Here is an 18,265-nt window from a genome sequence, read left to right on the forward strand (position 1 = left end):
GGGTGAAATTTGAAGAATGCCATGAGGCAAAACCTTAGAGATGATTTACTCGATTATGGGTCCTTTTAACAAGTCTAGAGCTGCCTATGTGGAACAGACTCTCAAAGCCATGTGCTTAAGCAATTCTTAAAGCAGCCCCATTTAAGAAGAAAAAAAAATGTGTACACAAGTGAGTGGAGTTTATAGATACCTTGCAAAACAGAACTACTGGGCAGCTACCATAGGCCACTGGCTTGCTAGCTATAAGCCATTAATCAAGTTACTCCACCCGAGGTCTTACCTGCCCTTTATACTCAGCATTAGGATGTCCTTCACAGGCTGTAATGATTAAGTAAAGCAGTGACTATAAAAAGAATGTATCTTGCACCCTGTACCAAAACCAGCCACTGAAAATACATCCTGGCCTCGCTTTGGAGCCCAGACTTTTGTTGCCAAATGAGACTGTGCTTGGTCAAAACTGACTCCAACTTTTTTGGTTTTTTTTCTTATTGATTTTCTTTTTGTAATTTGTTTTGATTTTCATTTTTTGTTTTTGTTTTTTTTGTTTTTTTTTGATAAAGAGAGAGAACATGCAGTTGGGTGGTAAGGGAGGTTGGGAGAAACTGTGAGGTGTAAGGAGAGGAGAAGACTATGATAAAAATATATTGTATGAAAACAATTTTGATCAACATTTTTAAAGGAGAAAAATAAATGTTCACTCACACACCCAAAGATTTTGCTTGGTTGTCTGTTTTCCATTTGTCTTTGTGATAAGAAATTTTAGCTTCATAAACAGAAACTGATGACTTTGTTTCATTTTCCTGTAGCTCTTTTATCTTGCCACAATAACTACACACACACACACACACACACACACACACACACACACACATCTGTATCTATCTATCTATCTATCTATCTATCTATCTATCTATCTATCTATATGAATACATCATTTCAATAGTCTCTTTTTAAAAACTTCATGTACTGGCATAAGCTATACCCTGCCTGTCTGCCTTGGAATCTGCTCATTCTTCAAGGCAGATCAAAATTACCACCTCCATGAAGCCTTTACTAACTTCTATAGCCAGCAGTAAAACCTAGAATACATTAAATTGTTGTTCCTAACTTTTCATGCCCTCCCTGTAACAGACTTGAATCTTACCCACCTGATTCAGGATCACTCTGGCTGACCCACAGCTACAAAAGAAAGAAACAAATGCTTATTGTTAGAAACCACTAAAGTTTCACATTTGCAGCAGAAGCCTAGCTGATACAAAGCCTCCTCCTTTGCCATATGTGTGTGTGTGTGTGTGTGTGTGTGTACATATATATATATGAATATGTGTATATATACATATGTGAATATATATTTCATGAATACATATGGATATTTATTTCCTTTATCTGTTTATAACTACAATAGTGAGTGTTATATGTTATTGAAAGAGAGATTCCCTACTATAATTGCTCTCAGACCCCTCTATTTTACTGAATCTCTGGATGTGAATAAATACATGAACAAATCAGTCAATCAGTTTCAACGCACACCATTACCAAGACACAGTCATCTCTGTTCTCCTCTTTTACACAGAGCAACTTCCTCAGGTCCCCAAGGTTGGCAAGGAGATGGATCTAAGCCACATACTTAGAACTGCACCCACAGTGAGACCTTCCCTGCACTGCCGTGTGGTTGAGTAAGAGATTGCTTCTGTGATCAAGGAGTTGGGACAGGAGGAGAAAAAACACTTCCAGTCGTCTCACAGTAGTAATGGGAAGGGCTGCCGAAGGCACAATGTTGGCTTCCACACCTCCAAGGAAAATAAGGCAAGCTAACCGGTACTTGTGTGTACTGATGTCTAAGGGTCAAAGCAAAAACAAAAATAAAAGCTCCTCTTATGGCAGGCTGTCAGCAAGGCAGAGGGTAATTTTCTCATTTTCCAATGTGGTGCAGGGCTGGAACCCTCTCCTCGTAGGTGGGTAGCCAGGGGTCTCTGCCCAGCAGACTGTAAGAGGCTGCCCCAGGGCGGCTGAGACTCTTCAGAACCACATCCTTACCTGTTCCCACTACTTCAGATGGCGTTTAGCTAGGAGCTAAATGAGTGTTTCTTTCATTCCTTCACTCAGCCAATAGAGAGCCCTGTATACTTCCACACACTAGAGGGGCAGCAAAGGGCAAGGAGAAGTGTTTCCTGCTGTGTAGACCTCACGTGCGACCAGCAAGAGACTGGCCACATTAAATAATACAACCAATTCTTTCTAAACTTCACAGTCTAAATAATCAAACTATGTATCGTGTTGGAAGGTGGCAAGCGCTACGGAAGAAAAAAGCAGAAGAGGAAGTCGAGTAACCATGTGAGAGAAGGGGGATTTGGTTAGGGTAGGCCCCACTGACATGACATTTGAACAAAAACTTGAGAAAGATGAAGAGATGTGCCATGCTGATATCAGAGTACCCTGAGGTGGGAGTGAAAACCACAAATTGTCTAGGGCTGGGTACCACAGAGTGAGCCAGGATAACAGGAAGAGCAGGTGAGAGAGGAAGGGGTCCAGACTGCACTGGGTATTGGAAGGACTGTAAGGTTCTGGCTCTCAGTCTGAGATGGAGCAGCGTTGAGGAGAGGCAGGTAAAGAGAGAAGGGAGTGAATGTTTCCTAAGTGCCCCCAACATGCCTGGTACTCATTCTGCTCCTCCACAGAAAAATGCTGAGGTGGGTTCTGTGTTTTGACAAAGAGGCTGAGCCCAAAGAAGGCTTTTGCCATCAAGTGAGATTGGCATTTACCAATTGTTTTGACATGATAGCCCAACCTGTTGTTGGCATCTTATTCGGTGCCCACTTCGACACAGACTCCTTAAAATGAGGTGGCAAAATAAAGTTCTTCTGTTTGTAGACCATCAGTCTCTTCTTAAAGCATAAAGGAATCGCTGCCTCATGGCTATAAGAAGATGTTATATCCCCTGAAGTGCCTGGCACTCTTACCATCCCCTCCCTCTAGAAGGGGATAATAATATCTATAAGGAGGGGAATCCAAAAAAAGAACATTCCTGTATTCACAGGCATCACTGATTCACATGAGTCACAGAAGTATCACAGCGGTGAGTAGAAAGTTTCCTGTGTGCTCAGTCTCCCACCCATCTTTGGCATGCTGCCAAGTGATCGTTCTATATCTCAGCTCCAAACAAAACATATGCTAAGCTGAAAACCCTTTGCTGTCTTTTCATGTTCCAATAACTGAAGCTAAAAGTCCTTAACATGGCCTGGGAACTCACACCTCTTTCTTCCTCAAGTTCTTTCCCTTCAGAACCAGCCATGCTGAACACCTACAGTTCCTTTGGTCACTGGGTCTTTGCATAGGCTAGTCTTGCCTTCTGGTTCCTAATTTACATGCTACTTACTGTACCTGTCTCCTTCTCTAATGGCTCTAGGCCAGGTTGGAGTCCCTCTGCCGTGTTCTATTAGCAGCTGACTCAGACTATCACAATAGACATCAGCCCGTCTCAAACTCAGGTCCACTCATTGCCACCCACTGATTTAGAGGTATGGTTTGGGTTTCTGAGAGTTTTGTGTCCGCAGCAACTGCCACTCAAATAGGAATGAAAATATTGGTAGAAATTAAAGAAGGGGGCGGGGCGGGGGGGGATAGAGCATCTACTTCCCATAAACCCAGCTTTAGGACCAGGAGCAAGAACTCAAATCCACGTTACCCACTGGGTTCTAGCTCCAGATCTTGTACCGGGTTTGACCATCACATGGCTTCTCTTAGACTCTTGTCTTAGAGAAGAATCTAAGAATCCCATGAGGATGAGTGAGTGCATTCTTTTCTTTAGGGACATTATTAAAAAGTGCTGGTGAGAACATAGGACCATACAGATGACACATAGTGTGGTGGTTGGTTTTGTCAACTTGACACAAACTGAAGAAACCTCAACTGACAACTTGCCTCCATTAGATTGACGTGTGGGCATGTCTACAGGGTCATTTCCTTAATGAATTATTTATGTGGGAAGGCCCAGGCCATTATGAACCATGCCATATCAGAGAGAGAGAGAGAGAGAGAGAGAGAGAGAGAGAGAGAGAGAGATGGAGAGAGAGAGAGAGAGAGATTGGGCAACCCATGTGAAGCAAGCCAATATGCAGCCCTCCTCCATGGTCTCAGCATCAACTTCTACCTCTAGGTTTCTGCCCTGCTTCAGTTCCCGCTCTGACTTCCCTCGATGATGAATTATGATCAGGATGTCTAAACCAAATAAATCTTTTCTTCCTCAAGTTGCTTTTGTTCACAGCGGCAGAAACCAAACTAGGGCACCTGTGAAGTCCTAGGAACAGCGACACAGAAGGGAAACAGGAGAGCTTTGACTGTGCACTGCTTGATTGACATTTGCTGTGTCACCCCTGTCATGGCTCAGCTACAAAAGGGAGTGCTCCTCCCATCAAGTGTCTAAAAACAAAACCGGAGAGAGAAAACTAGACCATAGCAGCACTTGCTCTTGCTGATAGCAAAGAGGAAATCTGGGTTTGCAGCCTCAGCCTCAATCATCTTGCTGACTAAACTCAGGTTAAAGAATCTCTTTCCCAGCATGCTCTGCCACAAGAAGGGAGCCAGAACCCATCCTTGTTCTGATAGTCCCATGACATCAAGGATCAAATCTAAAAAGAAGGGGAAAATACACTGGACGATAGAAAAAGAGCCAAAACAAATATGTCTGAGTTGGAGAGAATGGTACTTAACCAAAAATATAATAAAATAAAAATAAGAAAAGCTCTGGCCAGTGATCTCTCGTTCCTGGTAGTAATACTTACCAGCCCCATTGCACACAGAGCTGAACGTCTCATAGCCTTTCTAATCACAGTGGCATTGAAGGGTGCATGGAATAACCCACGGGTGCCGCAGGAGAAGCTGAGGGTGGAGGAAGGACAATCAGGATCCTTCCATGTCTCCCTCACCGGAAGAAAGGCCTCTCCTGAATATCCTCCACCACAGGCACGGGCAACCAGGCATGAAAGCTAACACCATTGCACCAAGGTTCAGCCAGCGGGTCACTTCTACACGCCGGCTCCATTTCACCTGGTCCCCTGCAGCCACATTTATCTCATGGTCCCCTTGGCATCCATACTGCTGCTCTTCTCATCTGTCTCTGGCTTTCTTTCTTCTGGATTAATTTCCTTAACTTATTCATCCATCTGTTTGTAACCTCTGGGCCATTTTCATACATAAACTTCTAGATTCTGTATCTGGCATTTTACCCTCTTTTGTATCTTTAAATTCTGTTGTGAGGGAGCAATGATCTTTTAGAGGAGCCACGTGGCTTGTCTTTTCATCCTTCTTCTGTTCTGTGTTGAGATTTGTGCATTCATTGGTTGGGGTACTTGTTTGGGTTTTATCTGGAGAGCTTTCCAGTGAGCAGTTTACACTTTAGAGCTCAATCCTCAGCCTCACCTTTGGATTCGGCGGCTGCTGCCCTTCTCAACACTTCCAGTTCAGTCACACAGTTGACAGGGTTTATTTATTTAAACTCTCCCTCCTTCCCTTCCTCCCCCCTATGGTTGACATATTGCGCACCCACCCCAATAAACTTATCTGGGGGGTCAGAGAACAGAACAGCCACTATATTTAACATAGGTTTAGGCAGTGATAGCACACACCTTTAATCCTACCATTCCGGAGGCAGAGATCCATTTGGATCTCTGTGAGTTCAAAGACACACTGGAAACAGCCAGGCATGATGACACATGCCTTTAATCCCAGGAAGTAATGGCAGGAAGCAGAAAGGTATATAAAGCATGAGGACCAGGAACTAGAGTCTTGTTAAGCTTTTGGCTTTTAGCAGCAGTTCAGCTGAGATCCATTTGGATGAGGACTCAGAAGCTTTCAGTTTAAGGAATCAAGATCAACTGAGGAGTTGGCCAGGTGAGGTTGGCTGTGGCTTGTTCTGCTTCTCTGATCTTTCAGCATTCACCCCAATATCTGGCTCCGGGTTTGTTTTCATTAATAAGACCATTTAAGATTCACACCTCCCCACCTCGTGTGTGTGTGTGTGTGTGTGTGTGTGTGTGTGTATATATGTGTGTGTGTGTGTGTGTGTGTGTATGTGTGTGTAGATGTGTGTAGATGGATATGAGTATGCCAAGGCACACATGTAGAGGTCAGAAGACAACCTGGGGGAGTCATTTCTCTCCCTCTACCAGGTGGATCCTAAGGACCAAGCTCAGATCATCAGACTCGACAGCAAGTGCCGATGTCCAGAAATGTGCATTTTCTAAGATGTCCCCCCACATGATGTGTCTGTCTGACCATTATAAAAGATCCCCAGCAGCCGGGTGGTGGTGGCGCACACCTTTAATCCCAGCACTCCGGAGGCAGAGACAGACAGATCTCTGTGAGTTTGAGGCCAGCCTGGGCTACCAAGTGAGTTTCAGGAAAGGCACAAAGCTACACAGAGAAACCCTGTCTCGAAAAACCAAAAAATAAAAAAAGATCCCCAGTAGGTCAGAAATGGCTGATGACTGGTTCAGCAATCACTAAAGGTTGAACACATTCCTTTACAAGCCAGTTGTTTTCCAGCTGTGGCAAGAGTGAATGCCCACGCCCACCCCCACGGTCACAGCTGCGGAGTCCTCACTAGGTCTTTGTGCATACACGAAAACTGAGACAGACAGGAGTTAGGCAAGGGCTTCAGGTCGCACAGCTGCCCGGCATTAGAGCCAGGACACTCAAAGAAAACTTCTCTCCTACAGGGCATATCCCGTTTCAGCGGAAATACAAATTATTAGATGAGTTGGCCTGCATTTCACAGTATTCCTGAAACCCACACACTGATAGCAAGCAGGAATTACAGACAAATTCTAGATTTAATTATTCTCAAGGTTTCACAGTTAAAAGGGGGGAGTGGAGGAGCCAGCTGATTCATTAACTAGATTGGAATTAACCCAGAAACATAAAGTTAACTCAACTGGAGCTTCCATTAGCTTAGACTTTAAAAGCCTCATTTGGGTAGAGTTACGCACATTCCCAGCCAGGCTTGGGGAGGAGGGAGGGACGACTCTCTCCAGATGTATTCACTTGGGGTTCCCAAAGCTTGCCACTGCATCACCTGAAAAACTTTAAAAAAAATTCCCAGCTCTTCTTGGAAGACGACTGATCTCTTATGAGTCTTTCAAGACACCCTTAAGGACTCCAGGTTAGTTTCCTGGTCTGTATTTCAAGGGTAGCCAAACATGCTGGACAGGGTTATCATGATGTTGACATTTGGGTGTAAGTCAAACAGAATGGGCATAGTGAGTGCCCCTAAACAGCCCTTCACAAGAAGGCTCCAGCGTTTTCCTAGCCCTCCACCTTCCCATGTTGCCTTGAGGCTGGAGCATGACCGCCACTGCTTTTCCTCTTACCTCAAGAGACTCTCTTCCCCTCCCCTGCCCTCCCACCCCATTTTGGGGAGAAAATTACTGGTTTCTATGGGCGTACTCATGCAGACCCCACCACTGAGGTCTTTGAAGAGAACTTTAAAAAGTCTTCTAAATTTGAAGTATGGGTAAGAGAGAAGTTGGTGAGAGGATTCCATTCTTAAAATGTCAAAATTTCTCAATCCTCCCGTTTAGGTTTTGACCCCCATTCTAGCATAATATAAGTCAAAAGTGTGATATCTTGGTCTCTGGTTCTACATTAACTTCTCCGCTCTGATTCTACTCTGATTTTATTTTTTTCCGTAGTGTGCAGAGTCCTTGGCATCACCATGTCCCCAGTGCCTAGCATGGGCTTGACACATAGCTGGTACCTCATTTATTGCATAATTGAAGGACAAAGGAAAAGAGAATAGAGAGGAAAATCAAGTCAATTCACACACACACACACACACACACACACACACACACACACACACACGTCAAGATGGATGACACGAGGCATATAAAATTTTTTCCTGTCCATATGTGTATTTGGTAACTGCAGTAGGCAGAATGGCCATCTTTCAAATATCTCCACATGCTATTTTCTAGAAACTGTAAATATGTTGCCTTATATAGTAAAAAGAACTTTGCAAATAGGATCAAGGGTCTTGCCATAGGGAGAACATCTATGCTCTATTATCTAGGTAGAGCCAACATAACCGTGGGATCTTTACGTGAAGGACAACCAGAGGAGAGGCGGTGATACCTGGAAGAAGACAGTTGGAATGGTGTGTTGTGAAGCTGGAGGAAGAAGTCAGGGATGCCACCTCTAGAAGCTGGAAAAACTAGGAAACATTCTCCACAAAACAAATCCTCAGGAGGAACTCAACTCTGTTGGCCCCTTGATTTTAGCTCCTATGACTCTTTTCATTCATAATCTGCTGGTGTTTAATGTCACTAAATTTAGCATAATAGCAATACATGTGCATCTGTCTCTGAATTCCCAGTTTGCTGGCTAGGCCTCTGTGCTTTTGTGTGTGTGTGTGTGTGTTTAGTGTTTCGTAGTTGTTCTGTTTTGTTTTGCAGGAGTGGGGATAAAACCCAGAGCCTCACACATTCTAGGCAAGCACTCTACCTAAGTCACCTCCCCAGCATCCCTGCTGACTATAAGTAACCATAGGCAACCTGGACATTTTTCTCTCCAATCATTCCTGGTGCAGCTGACTGGACCCCTGCAGTCTCCTTCCAGTTCTACTTCCGGCCTCGTTCTCCATCGGTATTGGATTATTAAGTAATCTAATAGATTCACTCTGCTTATGCTATACCACCACTTAAACCCTTCTTCCAGAGCTTTCCTGATGCAAAACCCAGATTCTTTATCCTGGTATGAATGTCATTCATAGTCTGAGGCCGGTAGTCAACTTTCCTTCCCGTCGGCCTCTTTCCTATCCCTTGAATTCCAGCCAACCCACTCCTCCCTCATTCCATACACATCATCACCTGGTGGTTGTTTATGCTGCTTCCTCCTCCATCCAGAACACCTTTCTCGAGTATCTTTCTACAGTCAAACCTTCTCTGTATCTCAAGCCCCAGCTGGAATGACACCTCCCCCATAAAACTGCTCCTACAGCCCACTTCCAGTCACAAATACCCCTACCGCAATCCAGCCATATTAACTCTTTCACTGAGGCCTTGGAATGCTGCTACATCTCTCCTAGGAAGAAAGAACACAGTCTTTGGAGTCAGGTAGACTGATACAAACCATGTGTACTCCCACAGCACAAGCTACCTAGCTTCCCTGAGCTTCAGGTGTGTCTGTAAAATGGGTAAAATCATAATGGTCTTACTAAGTTCCTGAGAAGAATAAAGCAAATAGACAGTGTCTAAAAGACAAGTGACTCGCTAATGAATGCATCAGCATTATTGTAACTTCTAAATGCAGTTCTGACTCACACACTCTTTTAGGGAAGATTTCTCTCCAGTTCATCTTTTTAAGCCACTGCTTCTTGCCCATGGTAGTGACAAAAATCTTTTAAGTATTGAGTAAGGTACTAAAAGGTTGGCAGCATTCCTCTAAGTTTCCTGCCCACCTGGACAAGAATGACCTCACCTCCAGATGTTTCAAGGCAGAGGACAAGGACACTGGATCTTTTTTCAGCATCACCGTTAGAATTCCTTTGCGTGCACGTAGCACAGACATGCATGTACGGGGATATACATATGTGTAGTGGTGTGTATAAAAGCCAGACATCAATGCCAAGAGTCTTCCTCAGTCCCTCTCCTCCTTACTTTTTGGAGACAGAGGTGCTCACTGCTCCTGATTTTACTGTTTCAGTTAGACTGGCCGGCCAGTGAGCTCCAGGTATCTGCCCGTTTCCCCCTCCCCACCCTGGAATTACAGGTGTGGCCGCTGCACCTGGCTCTTTGCTGAGGATTCAAACTTAGATCCCATGCTTGGGTGGTAAGCACATTACCGACTGAGCTAACTCCCTATCCCCAAGAGAAATTTTAAGATGGAAACTTTGCAGAATCTGTCTTTGGTTGATACTACTAACCCATGATTTATCCCAGACAAGTAATAAATAAGTATTGTTTTCATTAGCATAATTGTGCATTGTTATTGTGACATCATTGAGCATTACCTCAAACAACAACCATTGTTCCAGAACTGGTGAGATAAAGTTGTTTTGACTTGTTGTGTCTAAAAACCCATGATATGGTTTCTCCTTCAGTATTCAGGCATACGTGCAGCAGAATTTCCTTCCTGTAAAGGTATCCCTTAAACCATTTCTATTGTGAGAGGGGAAACTGGACCCCCTTTTCCAAATCTATTTGGCAGTGTCACAAGGGAAAATTGTGAGATTTAAATCCACAGCATGTTATTGGAAATGTGGCCACTCACTAGCTTGCTGACCAAGAATAAAGCATTCAGTTAAGCATTCATTTGTTCCACTTTGAAGTTGAGACATCCTCCAAACTCCCTTGCTGCCGTGCTACAGGGGGCCAGTGGGACCACATATCCGAAGGCATTTTGTAAATAAAATGCTACACAATTATATGTACTTATTCATCTTCTAACACAGCATGAGCTCCTAGCAGATACCCTTGAGTTTGGCTAACAGAAGGGTTCATAGTGCCGTGCAGAGGAAGTGAAGAATGCCTTCTTCATCTGCCTTCAATTAGTCCCTAAGACATAAAAGAAGTCGTGTTATAGCCACAGCTATCAAATACCACTTGGAAACCTCCTTGAAGTCTTAAGGAATATCTGGCTGGAGTAACCTTCTCGACTAAGAAGTGTTATTGCATTATGGGAACTGTAACATGATGTTAACGATCAGGTAATTTGGTCAGGACTTCTGCTCAGGCATCGTGGTGAACTGGTCCCTCCCTGACCCTTCAAATTCCAGCCATCCTTCGAGGAAGTGGTCATTTGCCACTAAGATGCCCCCTGCCTATGAGAAGGTGAGAGAAATGACCACCTTTATGCAGAACTGCAGTTAAGGTTAATACTAAATGCCAAAAGCAGCAGCACCAGCTCAGTCTCCCTCAGACTCCCTCCCTGCTCTTATTTCCCAGACTTCCCTGACTCAGACCTGGTACAATGCCTCACAGAAGGATAGAAGTCCTAATGAGCAAATCTCATGAAATATTCAGCTGGTCTTTTGGAGAAAAACAGCTGGAGATGACCTTAGGAATTCCACTAATTCCCCCTACCACATGGTTTAAAAATAACCAAAGAGCATTTCTAGGGAGTGATGGCCTTTCCTTTAAAGGCAATACTATGCAAAAAGGCATGCTGGGGTCATTAGCCCAAACAGTACAGTCCCCCGTGATAAATCTTTGGCCAAACGTTCCTATGAGAATCTGCCTTCAGAAGGTCAATGCTACATTTCATTGTGATGAAATGCATTCATTTCATCCAGCCCTGACACCCCTATGTAAAGACATGTGGATACCATCAACCCCTCATGACCTGTGTGGCCATGAGAAACCTCTCCTCTGTCGGCAGAGTTTCCACACTTATCTAATAAAGTGGTGGGCTCTGACCTAAGGTCTTTGCTCAGTCTAAGGCTTCTTTTTAGGAGGTACGTTTAATGACTCCTCACTGCCTCCAAACAGCAGTCAAGCCCCCAGCTTTACACTGGCCCCCACATCTTCCCCAGCCTTCCTCTCCATTTTCCTTATGCAGTTCCTGGAAGTGCCTCACACCTACCTCTCACACCTCTGTTCCTTTGAGATATTCAGCTCCCCCTACTGCAAGGCCCATCCAGGCCTCCTTAAACTCCTACGCATCTTTCCACATACCTGCTTTCTTTGGAAAGATGAGGCTAGCCCATCTCACAAATCACATTAGCTTTGAGTTATAGAGTGACTGTCTGTTTTTCTCCTGTCTCCACTCACCTAAGCTCCCCTGGAAGCAGAGATACCCTGTCTGACTCCCCAGAATTTTCCAGTGCCAGATTTATGTCTGCCACTCCATGTTTTGTGACCTTGTACCAAATTTCACCAAAGTACCACATGCATTTCTTGTTATTCCAAAAGATCAGAACTTTCTTCTTTTCTTCTTTTTTCGTTTCGGGGTTTTTTTTTTTTTTTTTTTTTTTTAGAAGTGTTTTCTCTGCTCAAAAAGTGAGACAGTAACTTTTCTCCAAGCTTTTACCATATTAGGAAAAAACATATATAGCTGCTCAGAACTATGACATAATCTTTGCCAAGATTGAAAATATACATTACATTTATCCCCGAGAAACTTTCATTGGTTTGAAACCAACTGAACCACGGTTCTTAAAAAGGCAACTCAAAGCTATAAATGATGTCCAGCTTGGTGGTTTCTTTTTCTTTTGCTGAGCCCAAAGGAATAATTATACACTTCCTTTTCCAAAGATTTCTCAACCAAATGCTGGAAACTTAAATAACAAATAGCAAGGAAGAATGTAGTCTTCTACAGGAAAATCAAAGTGCCTTATTAACCACTAATAACACTAAAGTATGTATGTGCGACAGAAGATAAAAGAAACTTAATTAATACAGTCCATTAGCTGGATGTGCACTTGGTGGAAGAGTCTGAAAAGAAACAGACATTTTATCTTCTTCCACTCCCTTCCCCCAGTCTTATAGTGTATAAGCTCATCAAAGTCACTATCATTCACATTCCAGGAAAGTCACTGAAGGTTAGAGAGAATAAGGGACTTAACTTGCGTCCATAACACTTCTAAGCAGTTGAGTCAGAACTTGCCCCAAGATAGCTGGAGCTCCTAAGTTCTATACGACACGTCAGGGAGAGAAGAAATACGGACAGCAGGAAGGACCAGGTGTGTGGCGCTCTGCACAGGAACTCCCCTAGAACCCTGCAGGATGCAAACAGGGCTGGACTTTCACTCCCAGGCCCTCTGAATGCCTAGGACACTCACTTGTTAAACTTGCCATGTGAGGCCAACAGTTTCATTCTGCGTGTGGCTCCAATGTAGCAATGTCTGTGAAGAACCTCCGAGTCTAGGGTCCAGGTAGGAGTTACGATGTTGCCACATCAGCACTTTTCCTAAATCTTTATTTAAAAAAAAAAAATCCCTTTGCACTGGTCTAGGAAAGAACTTGATGGTATTAGTCAAATCTTAAAGCAGCCCAAGAGGCAGGAAAGAGTAAATGATCATTAACCCTGTGTCTATAGGGTTTGCTATGCCCTGCCTAGAGGAACAAAAATCTGGGTTCTCATCCTTGGCCGACTACTAATGGCCCTGACCTTACTCACTTGGCTGGCCGACCACTCTTGCGAAATGAGGTGTACCCATCAATATTATTTTTCCCCACACACATAAAATCAAATGACAAAGTAAATGCCAGCTTCCCCACTGAGCTAGCTGAGAGAAGAAAGAAACACAGAGGCAGACTATTTAAACTACTCAAGGAAAAAAAAAAAGTCATCCTGCTGTATCATGCAAAAAATCTAAGCACCTTCCATATGGTATAGTGATAGCGAAGGAGAGGGGAATAGTTAGGAAAATGGGGGTATTGTGAGGGGTCTCGTGTAGGGCAAAGGGAATGGGGTCTACAGCACTGAGAGAGGATGAAATCATCTGACCTTGGCATTGCTGACTGTTGCGTAACTATCCGAGGTAGCTGACCCTGCCCGGCAAGGTGCTCCCAACTGTGGATGTGACCAGTCACATGCCTGCACAGCAAGCCCGCCTTCCCGGACCACATTTGCTGCTACCAAGCCTCAAGAATGTAATTAATGAGCAACCTGGACCTGTTCCTGATGCTGGAAGGGAGAGGAGGAGAATGGCTGGAAAGATTTCAAGGCGATGATAGAGCCTCAGGATCACAGAGAGGTTTAATCTAGCAGGCCTGGCTCCGAAAAACAGCCAGTGTTCTGCGTATCAGCCAAACTGCCAGTGGGGAGATTGCAAATAGCAGAAGACACTTAAGGAAAAGGCCTCACACACAAAGGAGAGCAAGATCTAGGTTACCTGCAGAACTGTGTTTGGAAGGGAACCTAGATGACAATTTTTTTTGTTTGTTTGTTTTTCAAGACAGGGTTTCTCTGTGTGGTTTTGGTGCCTGTCCTGGATCTCACTCTGTAGACCAGGCTGGCCTCGAACTCACAGAGATCCACCTGGCTCTGCCTCCCAAGTGCTGGGATTAAAGGCGTGTGCCGCCCACTACCACCCGACTGCCCTAGAAGACAATTTACTCTTCTCAGAACTATAGGTCTAACTTCCAGTGAGTGTTGAGTCAACCCTACAGAATTCTAATAATTTTATTACATGTGGAAACCCACATATAATATCTATTTCATCAGGAGTCATTAGGTGAAATTCACAGTAATTCATACAATATAGGGTACAATGAAATTTTTAAAAGATTCATTTCCATCCCTAAGCAACTAGCAAGCAGTGTGACTAGTGTGGGGACAGGTGCTGTGTGACTGTGTTAGTCAAAACCTAACCTTGGAAAGCAGCTCTGACAATGAAATTTCTCCTCCCCCACATCAGCTGTGATGCCAACAGGGAAGCAAATGCAATGAGCAAAGGGAGCTCTTGAGCTAGAGTGGAGGCTCTTCAGCAGATTTTCCAGGGTTTGCGGCATCTTGAGCTCAACTGAAGGTATCAAGCTTTGTGGAGACATGAAGAGTTGTCTAAGTAAAAACCTAATAATAATGCTACTTAGTGAGAAGAAGTGAGATGTACACATGGTACTATACTGTACTAACTATACTCTGTGTGTGTGTATGTATGTATGTGTGTGGTGTGTTATTGTGTGTGTGTATTGTATTGTGTAGTATGTATGTGTAGTGTGTGTATGTATAGTGTGTGTATATTATGTGTGCATTCTTTCAGTAGTACTTAGGTTTCTCTAAAGAGTGTGACAATTTTCAACCAATCTTTCTCTAAGCTTCTCTAAGAGTGGGATAATTCTGTCTTTCTCCTTCTCCTCTTCCTCCTCCCCTCTCCCTCCCCTCCCCCCTCCTTAATTCTGAATCATTTGCATACAATTTTTAAATCATCCTGTAATACAGAGAAAGCTATCAGGGTGATTGCTAAGTGTCTATAAAATCATCAAACTGGTACCAGGGAGTAAAAATCAGGCACCCACTCCCCTACAGAAGAATGTTCTAACAAGGCTTATTTGGGTTAAGAGGTAGATGAATATTGGGAGGGTGGTATCAGGATTACATGTGTGGTCATTGTTATTTTGATGAAGATACACCATACTTATAGAGATAGTTCAACCAGGCTATGGTCAACACCAAAAGGAGAGTGTTTTCACCATGCTCATTTTACTGAAGAGTATAATCCCTGCTTATGGCCATTTCAGTGTGTGTGTGTGTGTGTGTGTGTGTGTGTGTGTGTGTGTGTATGTATTTTTGTGTGTGTATAGTATGTATGTATTTTTCATTTGAAAAATTCCAAACATGAGTGAACACCTAAAAAAACCTCTGTTTTTACCCCAGTGGAGGCAAATCTTAAATGAAAGCCCAAGCAAGAACAGCAAACTAAAAAGATTTCACTAAGACAACGTTACCTATAACTTTGAGAAGGTAAACAAGTACTCATTTTTAGTTTTTCAGTCAATGGGGGACAATGGATGAGTCCATCCTAAGGGCATACTATGTGAGACTCACTGGGTACATTTCCCTGCTGAGAGGGGTCTGATCACAGAAGACTGGGGCATAATGCAAAACCAAAGTCAATTTTAACCTCCTGAAGTCTCTATCTCCTCATTCACAAAGAAGCCATTGAAAAGATGACCTCTCCCATAGCGACCTTCCAGCAATAGGCACTGTGACATGGAGTGAAGAAAGAACACAGTTCGAGCCACAGCAGAACTGGGATACAACAAACCATACCACAGTAACTTACAAGCTTAACACTTGTTTCATTTCAAACGCCAGAGGAAAGCTACCCCACAGTTGGTAGGAAATTACATAGTCATTCTTTTGATAGTGCTTAATCTTCCAAAGAGTGGGATTATTTTTCACTAAATTAATTGATCTTGAGTGATCACTGTTCCTTAACATACAGGCCTGTTGGAGTTCTGTGAGGTCTTGTACTCAGTCAAGACCAAGTGGTAGAAAACAGCAGGAACTCCATTTTGTAGTCAGTCAGAAGTGGAAGTGACAACCTATTATTTACAAGTATCATCTGAAGCAAAGGCAGTCTTGTGGAACCGAGCCCCTTAAGCTGTGGTATCCGGTGCTGTCTCCATGTAGATAAAGCACTGAGTGAGAGCATACCCAGATAATGTCTGAGAGAATTGATTGCTCAGCTTCTATGTGGCAAACACATAATCTAGGGTCACAAAACTGTTTTGTGTTGTGGTGAGATGAGACTAGGTGTTCTTGATGATGAATAAGCCGTTAATATTAATAACAATATTAATTAATAACAATAAGGCTTGTGTAGCGTTTAGAATATGCCAGTCATTGTTTTAAGCACTTGACGTCATTACCACTTGGATTGCTCACAATGTGACACAGTAGTATTTTAAAAAGAACAGGAAGTCCAGCTTCAGTGTGCACACTCTTGACCTCCAAACCACCCTGCCTTCTTCAGTGGAAGTGTCCCAGTGTACAGATGGGATGGGTTGTATCTTTGTTAGTCCTTGGCTCTTCATCTCTTATTGATGACCTTTATGAACTCCATACTTTGACTCATTTTTCTAACGTCTAGCTCAGAGTCTATTCCCAAACTTAACTGAAATTCTCAAAAATCCCAAGGAATGGAGTCCCCAGGAGCCTTTCCCCAACCACATGATGGACACTGCTTAACCACAAGGTCTATGTGTTAATTGTAGATACCTTCACAAGGTAACTGCCCTTTTTTTTGAGACAGAGTGTTACTATGTAGCCAAAGCTAACTCTGATTTCAAAATCCCCCTGCCTCTAACTCAAAATGCTGGGGTTATAAGAGTGCAGCACCACTCCAAGTTGGAAATTCCCTTCACAAACCCCAGGAGAATTCTCACCTTTGTTCAGAGACCAACTCTGGAAGAGAGGACACTTCCCCAGTGAAAGTGCTTGATGAACTCGTAAATAGGGACAGCAGTTTGCAAAAGTTTAATGGTGGAGATGGAGCAATACAATGGTATGAAAATAGAGCTTGAGTGTTCAGGGCTGCTGAACCACGGAATGCCTCAGATTCCTCCAGCCTGATTCTCCTGTTAGGGAGCCAAAGCCACCAAGAGGAAAGAAAGCCCATGACCATCTTACACAAAGGAGCAAGTAAATTGAGAGAGATTTGGAGAGAAGTCTTGTCTAAAGACATGAATTCTATGTTCCACTGACTTTTTTGTCTTATATTTAAGAAAATAAAAAGTAGATGACCAAAAGAAATCAAGAAAAACTATTGAGACTATACTGCTTTTTCATCTCAAATTTAGGGACCATAATTACAATCATCTCTAAATATTGGCTGGCAAATGCCACTAAAGAGAAGGGAAATATATCATCATGGGTTAAATAATACTGTATGTTTATTTATTAGATTACATACATTAGAAGCATAGAAATATGTAACTCAATAAATATAATTCAGCACATGAACAGCCCAAGAACAGAAGTCACATAGAGTCATCTTGATAATACAGAACAGACCTTTGACAAAGATCAACAGACCTTCATGATAAAAACCTGAAAAAAAACTAGGAGTAAAAGGAACATACCTTAACATGACACACCTATATATGTCCTTTAAAATCAGAGCTAGGACAAGTGTCTTATTATACGGTCAATATGGTACTCCAAGTCTTAGAGCAAAAAAGCAGGAGAAAAATGTAAGGTATACAAATAGGGAAAAAATAAGTCAAATGATCCAAATTTGCCCATAATGATACTGTACTTCAAAAATGTTAAAGACTCTACCAGAAGATTTGTGATGTGAGAGACAAAGTTGATGACGTAACAGGATGTAAACTCGACATGTCAAGAGCAGCAGCTTCTCTATACAATAACTTGCTCAGAAAGAAGTCAGGAAAGCAATCCCGATCACTAGAGCTTTGAAACAGATAACACATCTGGTACTCAAACCTAACGGAAGAGGCAAAAGACCTCTGTAATGAAAACTTTAAGATGTTGAGAAAAGAAATTGGAACATATACTAGAAAATGGAAAGAATTCCCACGAGCATGGATTGCCAAAATTAATACTGTAAAAATGGCTGTATTACCTAAGAGCAGTCTTCCAATTCAATGCAAACCCCATCTAAATCTCAATAATATTCTTTGCAGAGTGAGATAGATCATTGAATCTACTCTGAGAAAAATGATAAAGAAATAATAGGATAAATAGGTAGATCATTGAATCTACACTGAAGAAAAAGGGAAAGATATAAAAATGACAAAAGATAGACTAATGAATGTATTATGAAAAGAAAAAAGAGAGAATATGGATATGATAAGATAAA

At 42.8% G+C, this 18,265-nt stretch overlaps 1 protein-coding gene across 9 annotated transcripts in view; it reads right to left on the minus strand.

Moving 5' to 3' along the window:
- Nucleotides 1-18,265, minus strand: part of Sytl2 (synaptotagmin like 2) — a 105,936-nt gene that overhangs the window by 63,035 nt on the left and 24,636 nt on the right. For 8 of the 9 annotated variants that reach the window (XM_037197466.1, XM_037197463.1, XM_037197460.1 and 5 more), the window contains exon 2: nucleotides 1,149-1,179. The exons of the other annotated variant lie outside the window; for it this stretch is intronic. The gene's annotated coding sequence lies outside the window, so the exon portion shown is untranslated. The remainder of the gene's footprint in view (nucleotides 1-1,148; nucleotides 1,180-18,265) is intronic. 9 annotated transcript variants of the gene reach the window in all.

Source organism: Peromyscus leucopus, chromosome 1 (assembly GCF_004664715.2).
Source record: "Peromyscus leucopus breed LL Stock chromosome 1, UCI_PerLeu_2.1, whole genome shotgun sequence".
NCBI classification, from domain to species: domain Eukaryota; kingdom Metazoa; phylum Chordata; class Mammalia; order Rodentia; family Cricetidae; genus Peromyscus; species Peromyscus leucopus.